The 14,782-nt window shown below is 32.6% G+C and overlaps 1 protein-coding gene across 1 annotated transcript in view; it reads right to left on the bottom strand.

Annotated features, from left to right (window-relative positions):
* LOC117181323 (G protein-coupled receptor kinase 1) overlaps positions 1–14,782 on the bottom strand; it is a 268,557-nt gene that overhangs the window by 250,664 nt on the left and 3,111 nt on the right. The gene's annotated exons all lie outside the window — the stretch shown is intronic.

Below are 14,782 nucleotides of genomic sequence, written 5' to 3'. Positions count from 1 at the left end.
GCCCGGAATGTATTCTGAAACATTAAAATATGTAAAAGAATGCGAAATTTGTCAAAGAATAAAACCAAAAGTAAATAATCAGATAGGTTTGATGGGAAAGCGCATAATTGAAGAACCATGGACAGTAGTAGCATCTGACATGATGGGCCCATTACCAATGACAAAATCGAGAAATCAATACATTTTAGTGTTTGTTGATATGTTTACAAAATGGGTGGAAATTATTCCAGTAAAAAATAAATTATCGTCAACAGTGGAAAAAGAATTTCATAAATGTATAATTTCGAAATGGGGAACACCTAGAATTTTGTTTACAGATAATGGAAAGGAGTACGTAAATAAATCAATAGTTAATTTAACAAAAACATTTGGTATTAGATATTCGAAAACGCCTAAATATCATGCACAGGCAAATCCGACTGAAAGATTTAATAGGTCAATTAAAACAGCAATTAAAGCGTATTTAGAAAAGGACCATAAAACATGGGACGAAAATTTAGATGATCTGCAATTTGCGTTAAATACTAGTAAACATTCATCAACAGGATTCACACCAGCTTTTTTGAACTTGGATAGGGAACTCCAACCAATTCAAGCGCTAAATAAAGATTTAGAGGGAAAAAGCGAAATAGAATTTCAGGAATCAGAAAAATGGGCAAATAGGATGCGAAAATTAAAAATAATTAGAGAGGAAGTGGTTAAAAATTTAGATACCGCAAATGAAACACAATCTAGGTATTACAATCTAAGACGTAGACCTATAACTTTTGAAATTGGTGAACGAGTACTGAAAAGCAATAAAACATTGTCAAATAAAGGGGAAGGAATAGATCAAAAATTGCATAAAAATTTCGAAGGACCATTTTTTATTAAAGCAAAGATCTCACCAACAATTTACGAAATTAAAACAAAGAATGGTAAGTCTTTAGGTAATTGGAATGTAAAAGATATTAAAAAATTTATTGGTTAAAAGTAAAGTTTGAATTTTTCCTTTTGAGTGGCATGCATGTAAATAATTCGATTCTGTTACACCACTGACAAAACAAAAAAATTACACAAACACTTACATTTACAAAGACAAGAAACAACAGAAAAAAAATTTATTTTTAGAAAAATGAATCAACAGCTGATAGTGAGATGCAAGGATTGCTTTCTGCAGTTGGTGGGGATAGAATTATTGACCCACAGATGTATAAAGTGGGTCGATCTTCTTCAACCACCGGCCGGGGAAAGTAAAGAAGCGGAAAAAGCTGGAAGAGAGGAGTACGATCGAAGAAAAAGAGCAGAAACAGAGAGTAATATGCGTAGGAAGATTAGGGAAATAAGAAGGGAGGAAGTAAAAAAAAAGGGCAGGCGAATTAAAATTAAAATGGAATAAAATGAAAATACAGCAGGACAAGGAAAGAGAAGAGAGGAAAACAGAAGAAATGAAAAGATTACTAAAACTAAGACAGGCAAGATACATCAATGATGCTATAAGGAAGAGGAAGAATCTTACCTGACACTCAACGAGGAAATTGAGAAGACCGAAAATTTCCTGAAAGAAGAAACATCGTTACCACACGGCCCTGTGGGCCTAGGATTGGGAGTGGGGAGAGCCACCCCAGTCCTTATTACCACCAACCCCATCCCCGGACAGTCAGTCTACGTTGAGTCTTAGCCTCCCGTCACGTTTGGTCAGTCTGCCTCCGATACCAGCACCAACCCACCCGAACGCCACCCCCCGAAAGGATCACTCACCAGCATCATCGCCGACCCCCACCGCCGTCAACTGTCGGATATCTTGGCTTCACTGCCCGGATATTATCAACTCCTGTAAGTTGGTTAATAAAGCCTTTTATTTTATATCTAATCGCCTCCTCCTCATTGACTACACCCGCTTCTCGACGTTTCAAATCCCCTTCCTTTCCTTTAATTTGTGAAATCCCCCACAATTAAAAGTTTACAAAATTGTTAAATGAACCTAAATAATTGATAAAATTATTATATCTAACAGAAATACAACAAATAAATAAATTGCAATTTTTGCAATCTGTTAATACCAATGCAAAGAGTTTTCCCCCTTCAGTTGTGATAGCGTGTTTCAAAACTTTTCTATTGAAAATTAAAAGTTACATCTTATTTTAAAAGTTTTTATTTTGTTTAATTCAATTTTAAAGGTTTATATTTTAAAATTTGTACATTTTGAACGGTAAAATTATGAAAAATAAAATTTTTTATTTTAGAAAAATTTGTAAAATCAATATTAAGTTTTTTTAATGTAATAAAAATTAAAAATTCTATAATTTAAGCAGCTTTGACTTTAACGCATTCAATGTTGTTTAAAGTAGTATGAAATGGAAAATTATGTTTATTCAAAAGCGCTAATGCAATTTTAATTCCTTTGAATTTCAAGTGATGAATTTTGAAAGTTTTTAATTTTTCATATTTTCGAAATTTTATACTGAAATAATTTTATTTAATGATTATCAGTTCGAAAAAAACTCTTTAATTTTAAACGCTTTAAATTTATTTTTGACCACTTCTTTTTATTGTTATTATTTTTTAATTATTTAGTATTATTAATATCGAAAACACTTATTTGTGAACAATTATCGGCCATTGCTTAGTTTAAATACTTTAAATTTAAATAAAATAGTTTGTATTTCAGGGTCCGTCAAGTTATACCAGAAAAAAGGGTTCTACCCCTACTGCAAATACCTATATAGGTGCCTGTAAAGGTCACTAATAGGATTTTATATCAGGATCCTATGAGTGACCTATATAGAATTTTATATAGGGTTGCCTATATAGGTCAGTATAGGTGCCACCTACAGCAAATAAAACAGCTTCCTGCATAGGATCCTTTATAGAATCCTAAATGATTCTATGGTAGGGGTATGGGTTCCTTCTTCCTATTTTAGAATCCGTATAAGAATCTATACAGGTTCCTACTATTAGGCAATCACATAGTCAAAAATAACTACTTCACAACTGTATCTGCTATAGGAAACTACTGCACAACACCTCCGATTCATCATCTATCCTATGTAGGTCACTAAAAGGATTCTATATAGTATCCTATGCAGAAAGCTGTTTCATTTCCTATAGGTGACTCCTATACTGACCTATATAGGTGACCCTATATAGGATCATATATAGGTCACTTATAGGATTCTTACATAGAATCCTATTAGTGACCTATATAGGTGTTTGAAATAGGGACGAGCACTTCAAACAGGGATTTTTTTCGAGGAGTCATAAATTTCCTCTCAGTTTCCCGTCGAAAAAAAGGGGTAGATCTTGAAAAAGGCCGAGCGATCTTAGGTCACGCTGCAACTGAATATTAAAAGTAAAAACAAGTATTTAACCAAAAATAGAATAATTTCATTTTCTGATAAAAATTTTCATTTTCTGCAAAATAATTTTAATTTTTGATGTAAGAAATGAATTTTCAACTGAAAAATGTTTTGTACAAAAAAGAAATTGAATTTACAGCAGATTAGTTTAATTTCTAAAGTTATAGTTGGATTTTCAATTAAAAAAGATACATTTTTAAACAAAAATGAAATGGAATGAATTCTGAAAGAAAATTGAAAAAAGAACACAATTTTTTTTTGATTTTATAGAAATTTTAGAAAGGGTGTAAAAGAGTGTTTATTTCAAAAAAATAATTTTAAGAGATCATTTTAAAACATTTTAAAAGGAAACATATCAAAGGACTTCCTAAAATTCAAAAGCAGAGTGTGGAAGATTTTAAAGCAAACTGTTTTAATTTAGTAAGATTCATAAATTAAAAACAAAAAAATCGAGTAAATTCAAGAAATATTTAGAATAATGGAAGAGATTCAAATAGAATTTCAATTTGGAATTCTGTTAGAAATTTAGATTTTTAAAGATTTCAAATATTAACTTTAGAAACTTTAAAGGAATTCTGAAATATTTCATGGAGATAAAAATATTTTTCTTAAAATTCCTGGGAAAAATTTAGAAGATTATAAGTAATTTTTTTACATTTTGAATGAATTTTCAAAATTTTAAGAAAAATTTTAGTCAGTTAAAAATCATTTGAAGAATTTAAGTCGAGTTTAATGTATTAGAAATATTTAAAAACTTGCAAACATTTCTGAAAATTTATCAAATATTTCGTATTTCTTCCAAACTACTAAATGTTCTAAGCATATTTTAGGAAGACTCGAATTTTTCCTAATATTTAGAAAAATCCAATAAAATAAAAATCTTTAAAGTCCTATTTGTTCTTTTTGGACACATCTCTTTTCATGCTACTTTAGGCTATAATCAAAATTTTCGGGATTTTAAGAGAAAAAGCCGAAAAGTTATTAACTTGACCTCATATGCTTTCTTAATATATGCAAACTTTAAGAAACCTTTAATGTCTTAAAACACTTGTCTCAATACTACAAAATTTAGCGTTTACAATTTGATTTCCATTGTAAAATAATTGTAAAATAAATTTAACAAATTTTATTTTATGAGGAAATATCTCGTGATTTTAACAGGAGAAAACAATTCTAAAATTACTTTTTTGTATAGTAACTTAATAACTAAGGAACTTACTTTATTTTAATGATGTTATTATTTTAATATGTTGATTAGGAAATAGATTTCAGAAATAAAATTATAAAAATATCTCCATTAGTTAGTAAAACACTATGTAGAATCGCCTTTCAAATTATACAAAAAAAAATTCAAAAAATTTTAACAAACGGTTGTACAGATTTGGATTTAACCTTATGGATGAGTTTTAGAAATATATATTTCTTTTATCGTTTTTCAGCAGATGATTTTACCCTAAACATAAAGCAGATTAATATACACTAAAAAAATAAAAATAAGAAAGGTCAGAAAACACATTTTTTAATAGAACTCCTTTCCACACCAACTTCAGAGAAAAATTTTCACAACATTCTTATCAAATGATAAGTCTTTTGTACTTAGAAGGAAAAATATTTAATTAATTATGGATGTTTAATTATTCTTATTCAAAATAATTGAACCTCATGCGATTAAAAGCGGGGTTTCACCCTGAGAAGAAATGTGCTGAAAGTAATTTAAAAAAAATCATTAGAATTTTCATTTTAAAGACTGATAATTGTACACAATTTCCAGGCGCATCTTTTTTTCTTCTACAAGAATTTTAAGATTTTTCAGTTTTTGACGTAAGTTTATCCTATGTTCTGAAACTCGTCTCAAGTCTAAATTATTTTTGAATTTTATTAATTCTACTAAATATTTCTTGAATTTCTTCGATTATTTACATTTTTTTCAACCTTTTAATCATACCGATTTGAAAAATGTTGCTTTTAAAACCTTATACACTCTTTTTCGAAATTTTAGTAAATCTTCTTTAATTTTCTTTTAAAGTTCATTTTCCAAAATAAGAAATCATTAAAAATTTTCACACGAATATCGGGAAATTTAAAAAAAAATCTTTTTAGACCTTCTAATCTTCTAATCTGAAAAAATCATTCAAATTTTTACTGATTTTTTTTAATTCTGCAAAATAAAAAAATGCCTTTAAAATTGTTGAGATACTTTGACTAATGAACAAAAATTTGAAGACGAATCTTTAAAAAGTTCTGTTTCTAATCTTGTCAGACCTTTTAAGCCATCTAAACATTAAAAATTATTTAAATTTTTCTTCTTTTCTTTCAAATTCGGAAAAATTAAAAAGTTTGCCTTTAAATCTTCCAGATTACTTACCCAGTTTCTTTAAAAACTCCTCCTAATAGCCAGTTAGCCACCGAAAACGAATCGTGAAGTCGGAGGGCTTGGGTTTTTGCTCGTGCATTTTCGGCTCTACACGAGGCTGGCCTACACAATATGTAGCAGAGCCGACTCACGGACGATGCTAAAGCTACACCGGCTCTTTTATAAACACTTCACACCGTCTTTCGCACCTGAACGATGCAAAAACTGTCAATGATCTCACTGGCTGCGATGAAAAAGGCATGCTCTCACCTTCGACACCGAACTTTGCACCTATAGAGATGTGGGATAACACACTTCAGTTGCAGAGCGAAACACGTTCACTTATCGGTGTGATTCAGCGATTTTTTTCTAACAGTGTAGCTGCTTATGGGAACAACAATGAGACCATCCAACCACCAAAAAGTTGGAAATGCGGTCCAAAACTTTCGAACACTCAGAGCACCCGACAATAAGTCGGAAAAGAGAGCCGATCACCCTAGAGTTCGGGGAACTGAAAATAATTTAGATGAAAACACGACGACGAGTCGAAAAAATGTCCATATTGAGTGGACGAGTGAACTCAAGTATAACTTGATAGACTGCTACGATGCTAGCATTATTTCTGCTAGAGGAGGCTTTATGGCGCATATTCACACTCTGTGATGCAGAAACAATCAGAGCTTCCGAACATTTAGCATCAATCATTGCGAAATCAACGTGGCTACATTTTGAAAAGTGGATATGTGCGCGGAGCGTTTCGTCAACTAATACATGAACGAGCTAAAGACGGAGGCGAGGAACGGACATTGAGACCAAAAGCGGAAAGCAGGTACCTTTGGAGAGATGATAGTGAGTTCAGGACAAGGAGGAACATTAACATACAGCTTCCTCCTCTGCCCCAAGATCAGGCTGAAAAATGTTACTTAAATCATATAACTAATAAAAAATACAGATTGTTTTCGATACAGTCGAACCTCGGACACTGTCACTCATCGGCAGAGTTTTGTACGTAATTTACTCCAGGTAATTTAAGCGGATTCCTACAGTAATTTAGCACGTAATTTACGTCTGAAATTTTTTACATTATGTAAATTAATGCAAATTACGTCGATGTGGAACTTGCGAATATTTCGATGGCTGTGATTTGTCTGATCTGACATAAGTACATAACCTTTTCGTGTGGTTTGTGGACATGAACTTGCCGGTCGTTCTGCAATTATTATTTAAAATTTTACAATTAAGGCAAGATGAATAGACAACGTTTCCTGAAAAAAACAAATATCAGTAAACATTTATCAGCGATGACTACAATAATGCTAATAACACTAACTGAATAATTAGTGCTTTAAAAGTAAAATTATATGATCTAGAAATATTTTATGAATTTTGCTTTCACTCTCTCAAAATTTAGGGCTTTGCATGGGATATTTGAAATCCTCGTAGAAATCTTCTTTCTCACCATTTCAACCGTTTGTTACTTTAATATCTAGAATCCTCAAATTAATTAAGATTTGAAGGAGGTGATGTCACGTGCTAGGAAATTCAAAGGTTCAAAAAAGATAACCGCCATCTTTGTCAAGTGATTTACCGGTTTTCTACAGTTTTCTACATAAATTACTTCATTTAGGTAATTTACGTAGAAAACCTGGACTGACGCGTCACTTCGCAACCCTGCTCATCGAGATCCGGTGACTCGGGCACTGTAAGCGCACGTGACCTAGCCCCTCAGCCAATCGGCGTCGAGTTGCAGGAGTGTGTCGTGTAAAACTAAGTATGCACTACATATCTTAGAGACGGGGCTTCGACAGTAAATATACAAATAACCTACAGATCGAGTAATATAAATATCAATAAAATTATGACAATCAATTTCTTCATTAACCCTTTAACGGCCAAACCTTGGTCCTGATAAACACAAATTCTTTAAAAAATTCAGCAATAATGCATGATCGTTTTCTCATCGATTTTTGCAACAAAATGTTTTTAACTTTTGTGTTATTTTCTCGGTTTCTATTGAAAATAGGTACGATAAATCAGAACGATTTTAAGATATGCGAAATAGTCGTTATTTATACAGCTCGTTACCTGAAGGAATCCCATAGGAATCAAGCAACAAATTGAAAAATAAGTTGAATAATGATTAAAATCAATATTTATTAGTCCTATTTATTAGATTTATGTAATTATGCGTAAAGACAGAAAATAAAACATTTCATTTGTGGTTCCTAAAAATTAATTTTAACTGTTGCCCATTCTCGGCGAATGATAGCACAATGAAAGTCTAGTAAAAATCCCTTCCAAGTAACACACAACTTACAAGAAGTCATTTCGGGACACAGAAGTTCATGAAGTGTAACTGTTGGGAAACCTAATATTAAAATAACTCAAAACAATGTGCAACCATAGGGAAAAAAGTATTAAATTTCCAAAAGCATAATTTATCTACCTTCAACGGGCTTCTCCAAAAATAATATTAGATCGATTTTCAAGTGTTTGGTAGAGTTGGAAGAATGGGCTAGTATCACGTGTCCAAATATGATTTTTGAAATTTATAAAGGTAAAGCTTAGTACACCCGGAGTTAGGTGATATTGAATTGATTATAGCAAATATCACTATCTTGATTTCCCGTACGTCTCTCTCCACACTACCCCCTCTCCGTCTCGCCACCAATAGTTATACTTTCGTAAACATTGCATTAATGAATAGATCAATGGAGAATCTTATAATCACATAAATAATTTGAAATTTTTTCGAATAAAACCTCTGCATTATTTCTAGAGTTCTAAAATTTTAGGCTATTTAAATAAAGTAATAAACCTCCAGAAAATTTCAGGTCTACAAGGGTCACAACTTCCAGCCGCGGAGTTAGATCATTAGAAAATTTCACACATAAAACAGATAGGTTATTCTGGTTCAGGATAGCTAATTATACTGCACTCTCGCAAGAAAAATTTCCGTTATAGAGGACAAGGTGTTCCAAGGGGGCGAGAGAGTGGCGCTGCTAGTTTAGCCGAGCAACTCTACAACAACGCAGGAGTGTATGAAAAAAGCGTGCAGTACCCTTGGTGTTTATTCGTGTCATCTGCTTCAATCATTTTAACTCTGTTGCCAAAATGTCGCAGGACATACGCTTCATTTCGCTTTTAGTCACTCAGTGTGTAGGTTTTGCGCGTTACCAAAATTACGCAGGAAAACAAGAGAAAGTGCTTATCTTTCGAGGACAAATATAAGCTTTTAGATTAAGTAAACTTAGGTGGCTCAAAACAGTCTATTTTACAGAATTTACTTTTTGACCGGTAATTTTAAAAATCTTTGGAAGAAAAACCTGTCCAAGTTCGATTTTAACGGCTTTTAAAATAATTAGTTGAATTGTTCTCCTTTTCCAATATGATGTCATTTACTTTACATTGCGTGATTCGAAAACCATTCAAGGGCATGTGATACTTGACCGTGTGGTTAATCGGGTACAGTTCCCCCGGCATTTTTCACAAAAATGAAAATTTTTAAAATTTCAATTCGGAGATGCTATAGATGATCATAACAGACGTCCCCGGACTCTTTTTTGAGGGATAATAACAAAAAATGTATTGTGCTAATTAAAAATTGTATGCATGTGCATTATTTTGAGGTTACGTCGTTTTTCATCTCTGCCTTTCCGATAATTAAGAAATTCCTTATGAAATGAACTTTGTTGATTGCCTACAAACAAGGTTAGTTCCGGGACATAGTTAATATGTTTATTTATAAGTCTAAAGTTTTCGGCCAAAAATATTGTGTAGTTTGGAAGTAACGCTCGGGAGAATTGTAACATACATAACCTCGGAATATACACACACGTTTTCAGCAAATCATTTACTATTATAGAAAAAAAGCCGGGGGAACCTAAAACTGGTAAAATCGATAATTTTCTAAGTATCACATTACCTTAATTATAAAATTTTCCATTTTAGATTTTTATTTTGAAGCTTACATTATTAATTTAAAGAATTTCAAAATTCTTCTATATTTCTCAAGATTTGGAAATAAAATTTCTAGTTCTTCAAGGTTGTTTTAATTATTCGAAATAAAAATAATTTAACTTCTAATTCACGCTGTGTTCAGTTAAAAAAAAGTAATTTTTTAATTTTTAATGCTTCCAGCTTAAAATTGTACATACTTGAAAATCAGTACTTTTATAAAGTTAGATTTTCGAGCACAAACATTTTCACGTTCATTATGACATTATAAACTCAAAACGGCAAAAAAAAAAATGTTTTTTAATAGTACGAAGGAGATTAAGGGTACCCCCGAAACGGCTTCTATAGCGCAATTTAAGTGCCGTTTTGTACCACCGCAAAACTAGATTGAAAATAAATTCCTTTGGCCACACACAGTTTTTAATTTACTCGTTCGTAAAATTGTTATAATTTTGCAGGTTACTACATATTTTTTCTAAATTAAAAACGGTTTGAATGTTCGCAACTTAAATATAATTGCATATCGATATGATGAGAAAACTGACCAGCGAGAAAGATGAAATAAGATAATTGGCCGTGACAAGCTCATTTTAGTGAACATTAATTAAAACCAGGCAAAGTGACGTTAAAATATTAATTCTAAATTATTTATAAAAGAAAATATTAGTATAAACTCTATTGTAACCGCTAAATAGTCTCATATTAATGCCCAATTAGCTCGTGTAGTCTATTAGCCCTGTCCAATTAGCTTGAAAACAGGTAATTTCCAGAAGAAGTTTATAAGGTTTTGATATATATCTACGTGGTTCCGTATGACATCCGAATTAAATATTAAAACACTTTCCCTCTGTCGGGTGGGTGGAACCTCCTTTAAGGGCATGTGATACTTAGAAGATTGTTGAGTTTATCAGTGTTAGGATACCTCGGCTTTTTTCCTAGAATAATAAATATTTTGTCTTAAAAATTTGGGACATGATAGATAACATGTTAGCGGACATCCCCAGACTCATTTTGTGGGTGAATTCGAAAAAATTTGACTTGGCTCAATTTGATTAATTTGTGTGGCGCTTAGGAATTAGTATCGATTTTATCAGTGTTAGATTCCCTCAGATTTTTTCCTACAATAATAAAGCTTTTGTTTTCAAAATCTAGGAAATGATAGAAAAAGTGCTAACGGACCTCCCTGGACTCTTTTTTGCGGGTTAATTGAACAAATTTAATCTTCTCTAATTTGATGTGTCTGTATTTTGAGGTTATGTGTGTAACAATACTTTCCCATAATTATTCTTAAGTGCTACCAGCAGCAACGGTGCGACAGAGTTCTACATTGTTGGAATGACAGAGAACCGAAAAACAAGCCTAACCTCAAAATAGTGCACATGCATACAAATTGTATTCAGCGCAATCAATTTGTGTTGTTATTATCCTTCAAAAAGTGTCCGGATACGCCCGTTATAATATTTTGTAGTATCTCAGAATTCGGGCTTTAAACATTTTAACTTTTGTGAAAAAAACCGAAGGAACTGAACCCGATTTGACACACGACAAAGTATCACGTGTCCTTAAATCTGAAAGGCAACCCCCGAAAATTGGTTTTTAATGATTATTTCGAAAATGGTGCATCTAACGACAAAAATATTTCAGTACAAAATAATAGAACATACCATTTATAAGAAGTAAGGTTATATGCATTTTCTTTGTGCGGGTCACAGTTCCAGAGTAATCTACCATTTGAGTAGTGGATGAGTTTGAGCACGAAGCCGGCACGCTCCGTCTCCCACACATATCTCGAAATAGGTCTTTAGCAGTAGTAGCAATAGTAGTCGTATGGGAGAGTGGGGAGTTTTGAGTCGGAGGGAATTGTGGGGCCACGTCGAATTCCGCAATGCTATGATTAGTAGGAATGTTATAACGCCTGTCAAATGTTTGTTTTTTACAGAAGCTCAAATTTCAATAAGCACTCTTATCAACACGCGTTCGTAGTATTTTTTAATACGCTATTAAAAAGTCAACACCAACAGTTTCTTCACTCATCTGTGTTTGGTGTATTTTGAGTCCCGTTTTGCAGCCAACTCTAAAGGTAAGTTTGTGCAAAACATTTCTTGGGCCATTTGCTTTATACACACACAAAAATTTGAATAAACATCCGGTGCCGATGACGATGAGGCTATTTTAAATAAGTTCGATGTGGGGAGGTATGAGCTAGCGCTGGTGGTAGCCCATCTAACTAACCTTCTTATGAAACAAACAACATAATTTGCATATAATTTGATTTAACAAAAGTTAGTCATGTTATATAAATTTTCGTCATTTTGAAAGAAGTCACGTTATAATATAAGGGGTTGGGGTTTCAGCAATAATATCGCGGATAGTCACGTGGGGGGAGGGGGGAGGGCTAGAAATTGAGCAAAAACCGACCACGTGATTGATGGACGGCCCCTATCTTAAGGCGCTAGGGTATTTCGATTTGTCTATGTAGAATTAGAATGTTTCATCCAATTTTTTTTGCGATTTTTATTTTATTTTTCTGAAGTTTTATGATATTTTTCATTTTTTTAAATGTCTTGATTTTTTAAAACTTTTATTTGCTTTAGAATTATGGTATTTTTTAACTTCTATAAATTATATAATAATAAATAATCCAAATATACCCATTTTTTGAAATGGTTTAAAACTCTCCACCAAAAAATAGGAGTGCTGAATTCAAACCTTGCAGGCAATATGCAATATTTTAAACACGAAGATGATTTTTTCTATACTCCTTTGGTTTCGAAAACAAGACCCGGCTGAAAACACTCCACTCTCCTCTGGTATTCTCTTGCACATACCGCGAAATGGAGTGTTTTTCGGTGCATATATATCGAACTTAAATTGTAGAGTAGACAATTATCTATACATATTGCTACTTAATTTGTTTTTATTAAAACAATTAGAGATTATATGAGCATTTTTCCGAAAACGGATCAGTGAATAATTTCCACAAAACAGATGAGCTAGAATTTGTGGTGCATTTTTTACGTGATTTCCCCAGGAGACCTAATGCACTGCACAGTGGAAAAGAAATGTTAAAATGTAGTTGAGAAACTGTTATTAATTGTCATGATTATCAACTGTGTCTGGCAGTTTATCTATGATTTCTTCATTAAGACAACTTGCACCTTCATAATTTAGGCACATTACGGAACATTTTAATCCGGCTTTTACGCATTCATAACGTTTACCGCATACCCTTTCACAGGAACAAATGATAAAATTCATGACGCGAGATAGAGCTGGTGCCTCAGAGGATTACACTCGTAATAAACTATTTTTGCCTCTTTTCCAACGCTACAGTTCTGAGTCTAAACTTTTTCCTCGCCATGTTTAATTTTGATGATATACTCGATAAGAGTGTTATCAAGCAGTTGCGGAAGTTGGAGGAAGCCCAGATAAAGATACAGCCTCACTGGAAGAAGTCACAGATTTGTTAAAGCACACTTACCTGTATTTGTTTAAACGTGTTTCAGAAGGATTAGCCTTACATAATGTAAGAATAAATTGCTCTTCAACAGCTGCTACTTCACAGTAAGTAGAATTGATGTTCATAAAAATTCTTACAATAACCTGCAGAGATTAATTATTATTGGGCAAAGTAATTGTTTTAATTTTTCCCTAGCCGAAGAAACAGGAGGTTGTATCACGCCCATTGAATGCTTGAGCAAATAAAATGGATTCCATACTGTTTTTAAAAGACTCAGACTCTTGCAAAAGTTTCGAACTATACACGTGAGATTTTACATTCCTCTTACCTTCTTTTAGAAACAGAATATACTTTTCCACTGGAGAAAAAGCAATCATTTATGCGAGTAGATTCACGTTCAGACCAACTACAACTTTTTTATTACAACTTAGATACTACTCTCAGGTAGGTGTATTTACTACTTTAAATAGTAAGCACTACTACAACACTTAGTAAGTCTTACTATTAAAATAGTTATTTTACAAATAAATTGGTGATCGATATAGTCTTCAAAGCCCCCGCTTTACAGTAGCGTCTTTTTATTGCAGATTTGTCGTTTTATGAACAAATTAGGATCTATACGATGCTTACCAATCTTTTCCACGTGCTTATACATTTTACGGGCAAGACGACTTTTTGCTGCACAAAATTGGTTAGTTACTGTTAGAATGAAATAATTGGTGTACTGCTACTGTTACTACTCCTACTACAAACCTATATATGATTAAATAATAACTTATAAATTAGTTTTATCGTCTAAAAATATTAAAAATCATATTCATTAATTACTTAATACATTATACATATATGCATAGTCGTTATTCAATTTTGCATCAAATAAGTCACTGATATGTTTTCGGAATGATCTTTATATAACCTTTAATTGTTTAAATAACAACAAATTAATGATCAAAATTGATAGAGAATTGTCTGTTCTACAATTTTCATCTTATACATTATGAGCGAAAAACCACCCTATTTCGAAATATGTGCGGGAGAAGGAGCGTGTGAGCTTCGAGCTCAAACTCACCCTCTACTCAAAGGGTGGATTACTTGGAAACTGTGACCTTTCCAACAAAAATGCATATAACTTTTCTAGTTAAGAATTTTATTTACTATTTTTTGTACCGAGCTATTTTTGTCGTTAGATGCCATATGGAACTATATACGATAGGTATCAAAACTTTATGGATTTTTTCTGATAAAAGTCTAATTTGACTCTATATAACGCTTACCATGCAAAAACGTTACTATTTTAATGAGCTCCAAGTTAGGGGCCTTCCATAAACCACGTGGTTTCTTTGGGGGCAGGTAGGGGTTCGACGAAAGACGACACTGGGTTATATGGGAGAAGGAGGGGGGGGGGGGGGGGGGGGGGGGGTGTGCGAGTCCTAGACGCTTGGTTTTACACTTAGGTCTTAAAAAGAAACGCATGGCCAGAAAACAGAAAAATGTTGATAGAAAACAAAAGTCCAAAATATTAAAACAAAAAATAAATAAATGTTAACCCAATCAGTAGATCTTCAAACCAAAAGGATTAATTCTTTACCAAATAAAAAAACAGACCATTTTTAACAAAATACATGTACTGTCAATTAGTGGCCTTCCATAATCCAAGTAGCAGCTTAGGAGGGG

Source organism: Belonocnema kinseyi, chromosome 10 (assembly GCF_010883055.1).
Source record: "Belonocnema kinseyi isolate 2016_QV_RU_SX_M_011 chromosome 10, B_treatae_v1, whole genome shotgun sequence".
In the NCBI taxonomy this organism is placed as follows: Eukaryota; Metazoa; Arthropoda; class Insecta; order Hymenoptera; family Cynipidae; genus Belonocnema; species Belonocnema kinseyi.
Note: the sequence above shows the minus strand (reverse complement) of the source record. Positions and strands in the feature narration are given on the sequence as shown.